Source organism: Lepus europaeus, chromosome 12 (assembly GCF_033115175.1).
Source record: "Lepus europaeus isolate LE1 chromosome 12, mLepTim1.pri, whole genome shotgun sequence".
Classification (NCBI taxonomy): Eukaryota; Metazoa; Chordata; class Mammalia; order Lagomorpha; family Leporidae; genus Lepus; species Lepus europaeus.
This window is the reverse complement of record NC_084838.1, coordinates 74,393,267-74,398,445: the sequence shown is the minus strand read 5'-3', so window position 1 is coordinate 74,398,445 and position 5,179 is coordinate 74,393,267. Positions and strand designations below refer to the sequence as shown.

Genomic DNA, 5,179 nt, shown 5'->3' with positions numbered 1-5,179 from the left:
TCATTTGTCATTGGTCCATGTAATACTCTTACTGCATGATTTTTCCCTCCTTACTTCCCAACCTCCTTCCCTAGTTCCTTCTTCCCAATAAGTTTTTGAACTAATATGTTGGTAATGAATCTTTGCAGATGCATGCATTCTAGTAAAATATGGGGTGTTATTTGGAACATGTTCCTGTTTTATGTTTATAATTCAATACTGTTTTAAAGATTAATGTTGCTACAACTATAGTTAGTTCATTAATTTTAACTCTTGTATGGTATCCCACAGTGTACATTCGCTCTACTTTGTATGTCTTGTAAAAACTGTGGTAAAATACACAGAGGAAAACATTTACCATTGTACCCATTTTTATATGTACAGTGTCTGGGGTCAGGTACATTCATATTTTTCTATAACTGTCGTTACCAGCCATCTGCAGAATTTTCTCATTTTTCCAAAATGAAACTGTTGAGCAGTAACTCTTCTCCTCTGTATGCTTATCCTTTGGCAATCGCTATTGCATCTGTTGCATTTTACTGCTCCCCTCCTGATGGACACCTAGGTTGTCTTCAAGACACAATACCACAAAGCATACCACAACCAATGACCTCAGGCAGATCCCCTATGAAGCTGTGTAAGAGTTTCTCTGTCATGTAGACCCAGAAGGGGGTTTGGGGATCACACAGGATCCATTGCTTTCTAGAGTGACTGTACCGTCCACAGTGTCTTTAGCAGCCTTACAGTGTTCTCGTCTTAGTCCTCCTGCCTACTCTGTATATATCCTCCTCCCATTTTTAAAAATTCTGATAGTCTTTTCACTTGAAATTCTTTGTTTATTAGGGAATTTGGTATTTCTTAATATTTGTATTAGTCACTTGAGCGTTCCTTTTTGAGAATTTGACTATTTAATACTTTTCTTATTTTAAAATTCAGTTTCATACGTTGTTTTTGTTAACTTTTTTTAAGATCTATTTATTTATTTGAAAGAGTTACAGAGAGAGAGGGAGAGACAGAGATCATCCACCTTCTGGTTTACTCTCCAGATGATCACAATGGCCAGAGCTGGGCCAAGCCAAAGTGAGGGGCCAGGAGCTTCTTCCAGGTCACCCACATGGTGGCACGGATCCAAGCACTTGGGCCATCTTCTGCTGCTTTTCCTAGGCCATTAGTAGGGAGCTAGATTGAAAGTGGAGCATGGGGCTGACACTGTGGCACAGTGGGTTAAAGCTCTGGCCAGAAGCACCAGCATCTCATATGGGCGCCGGTTCTAGTCCCAGCTGCTCCTCTTCTGATCCACTTCTCTGCTGTGGCCTGGGAAAGCAGCGGAAGATGGCCCCAGTCCTTGGGCCCTTGCACCCATGTGGGAGACATGGAAGAAGCTCCTGGCTTCAGATCGGCATAGCTCCAGCCGTTGTGGCCATCTGAGGAGTGAATCAGTGGATGGATGGAAGACCTCTCTCTCTGTCTCTACATCTCTCTGTAACTCTCTCAAATAAATAAAATAAGTCTTTAAAAAAAAAAAAAAAGTGTAGCAGCTGAGATACCCATATGGGATGCTGGCATTGCAGGCTGTGGCTTTACCTGCTGTGTCGCAATGCCAGCCCTATGTTCTGTTAATTTTAATGAGATTTTGTACATTATAATTGTTAAGTTTTTGCTGGTTTGGAATATTAAAAATGAGGGTGTTTCAGGGCTGGTGCTGTGCTGCAATGGATTGAGCTGCTGCCTGTGGTGCCAGCACCCAATATGGGCACTGATTTGAGTCCTGGCTGCACCACTTCTGATCCAGTTCCTTGGCCTGGGTGCTTGGGTCGCTGCACCCGCATTGGAAACCTGGGTAAAGCTCTTGGCTCCTGGCTGTGGCCTGGCCTGGCCATGGCCATTGTGACCATTTAGGGAGCAACTAGTAGATGGAAGATCTCTCTCTCTCTCTGCCTGTGCCTCTCTGTTAAAAGAAAAAAAAAGAGAGAGAGAAAGAGGAGAATTTCCCCCTGCAAATCATCACTTACCTGTTTGTTACTTTGTCTATGACAGTCTGCATCTTAACAGAATCCAATTCTTTAATTTTGTTAAGAGTTTGTGTTTTTTAAATTAATTAATTAATTTATTTATTTTTGACAGGCAGAGTTAGAGAGAGAGAGAGAAAGTCCTCCTTTTTCCGTTGGTTCACCCCCACAAAAGGCTGCCACAGCTGGCGTGCTGTGCCGATCTGAAGCCAGGAGCCAGGTGCTTCCTCCTGGTCTCCCACGTGGAGGATTAGCCCTGTGAGCCGCGGCACCGGCCAGGAGTTTGTTTTAAGGCCGATGCCGTGGCTCACTTGGCTAATCCTCCGCCTGCGGCGCCAGCACCCCGGGTTCTAGTCCCGGTTGGGGCGCCGGATTCTGTCCTGGTCACTCCTCTTCCAGTCCAGCTTTCTGCTGTGGCCTGGGAAGGCAGTGGAAATGGCCCAAATGCCTGGGCCCTGCATCATCGCCAACCTGCCCATCGGCATACCCTACTCTGCCTCCTTCAAGAAGTACCACGTAGACCACCACCGCTACCTGGGCGGCGATGGGCTGGATGTGGACGTGCCCACATGCCTGGAGGGCCGGTTCTTCTGCACGCCGGCCCACAAGCTTCTCTGGCTTGTGCTGCAGCCCTTGTTCTATTCGCTGCGGCCGCTCTGCGCGCACCCCAAAGCCATGACGCGCATGGAGGTGTTCAACGCCCTGGTGCAGCTGCCAGTGGACACCGCCATCCTCCGCCTCTGGGGGGTGAAGCCCACGGCCTGCCTGCTGGCCAGCACCTTCCTTTTTTTTTTTTTTTTTTTTTTTTTTTTTTTAGTGGAAACAAACGCTGGATTTAATTTAGAGCACGGGGCACCAGTGAAGTCAGCTCCATGGAGACCACGGGTACAGGGCTGGCAGGTCAGGGCAGGGGTCCGAGCCTTACCTGGTAAGGCCCGGAAAGGTGCCCAGCGAGTCCACGAGCAGATGGGCTTCTCTGGCCACTGGGTGCGGCCACCGATGGCTGCTTCCAGGGCTCCTTGGGGGCCAGATGCAGCCAAGCCTGCACTCGGCCTGAGGCGGTGGGGCGTGCGTGGCACTGGCTCTGTGGTGGGGCCGGTGGAGTCCAGGGTTCCCGCTCAGGATGGAGACCCGGAGGCAGGGTCCTCTGCCAGTTTGCACACCCGCTTCACTCTGGTGTAGGGCCTCAGGGAGTCCTCGAATACAAAGTCCCAGAGCACCTTCACGCACGAGTGGTGCCGCGGCAGGTAGTCGTGGTACTCCGGTGAGATCTCCCGCACCAGGGGCAGGTAGCAGCTGGGGATGCTGGGGAAGTCGTGGTGATCCACGTGGTAGCGCATGTTGAAGGTGATGTAGTTGAGGGGCCCGTAGTAGGAGTAGGTCTCTTGGCCCTTGAGGAACATGTAGTGCTCAGCAATAAAGTGGCCCGAGATGGGGTATGGCCCAGGCCCAGGAAGGTGCTGGCCAGCAGGCAGGCCATGGGCTTCACCCCCCAGAGGCGGAGGATGGCGGCATCCACTGGCAGCTGCACCAGGGCGTTGAACACCTCCATGCGCGTCATGGCTTTGGGGTGCGCGCAGAGCGGCCGCAGCGAGTAGAACAAGGGCTGCAGCACAAGCCAGAGCAGCTTGTGGGCCGGTGTGCAGAAGAACCGGCCGGCCCTCCAGGCGTGGGCGCACGTCCACATCCAGCCCATCGCCGCCCAGGTAGCGGTGGTGGTCTACGTGGTACTTCTTGAAGGAGGCAGAGTAGGGCATGCCGATGGGCTGATTGGCAAAGATGGTGAACCAGTGGTTGTGGGCGGTGGCTCCCGTGCTGAAGGCGGTGTTGTGCGAGATGTCGTGGATGGCCAGCGTCAATGAGTGGTTCACGCAGCCGCCGAAGGTGTAGGCCCAGAAGAGCAGCCCGCGCCAGGCCAGCCCCCGCACCAGCCAACAGGCCAGCTGCTGCGCCAGCACCATCCCGAGCATGGCCCACTTGAGGTGAGGGTCCGACCGCATCAGGGCCTTGGCGAGGGTACTTGGCGAGCATCTCCTGGCGCCGCTGCGTGTGCGGCTGGTCAGTGTAGACCCATTTGAAGTCGCTGCGGCTCGTGCTGCCTCTGACTTTCTCTCTCTCACCAGCTCGGCCTGTCAAAAAAAGAAAAGAGTTTGTGTTTTAAGTATGTTGTTCCAGAAGTATTTACCCCACCTCATGTGAAAAACATACCATTGTGAGTATATTTAAATTTTTTTCTATGCATTTATTTTAGTTTCTTTATATTTTCTCTATATTTCTTTTATACTGTCACCTCTGCATTTACGTCTTTAATCTATCTGAGCGCACCTTTTTATAGTTTTATGTAAGTTAAAAGGTCCAGCCTTATTTTGCCTCATCATAGGGATCCACTTTCTCCTCAGAATTCTTAAACAATCCATACTTTCTCCATTGTTTTGTGGTTTCACCTTTATCTTTTTTAAAAAAATATTTATTTATTTATTTATTTGAAAGGCAAAATTAAAGAGAGGCAGAGGCAGAGCAAAAGAGATTGATCTTCCATCTACTGGTTCACTCCCCAGATGGCCCCAATGGCCAGGGCTATGTCGATCTGAAGCCAGGAGCTTCTTCCAGGTCTCCCACTTGGGTGCAGGGGCCCAAGGAACTTGGGCCATCCTCTACTGCTTTCCCAGGCCATAGCAGAGATCTGGATTGGAAGTAGAGCAGCTAGGTCTCCAAACGGCGGCCATATGGCATGCTGCCACTGCAGATGATGGCTTTACCTACTATGCCACAGCAGCAGCCCCTCCACCTTTATCTTACAAGAAGTTCCCATGATGTGTGGTGCTATTTCTGAGAATTCTCTTCTTTTCCAGTGGTCCCTTTGCTGTTTCTGATTCTGCACCATGCTGTTTTTATGGCTTTGGCCTAGTTTCAATGTCTGCTGGGGTGAGTATCTGCATGTTTATCTATTCAAAATGACCTTTGCCATTTGTGCAATTTAGTTTTCTACATCAGTTTTAGAATGAGTTTGTGGAATTCTTTAAAAAGATCTTGGAAACTTGAGAAGGGTTCATTGAACATATAGGTTAATTTTGGGAGCACTGACACCTTTACTTTGTATGTCATTCTACACATGAGCAATTGATGTCTCTCCATTTATTCAGGCTTTTTTTTTAATGTCCTTTAATGGGATATTTTTAGTTTTTATTTAA

General features: G+C 49.2%; 1 pseudogene; it reads right to left on the bottom strand.

The window, feature by feature from the left end:
- Positions 1-3,106: 3,106 nt before the first annotated feature.
- On the bottom strand, positions 3,107-4,872 carry LOC133771030 (sphingolipid delta(4)-desaturase/C4-monooxygenase DES2-like; annotated as a pseudogene).
- Between the last annotated feature and the right edge of the window lie 307 nt (positions 4,873-5,179).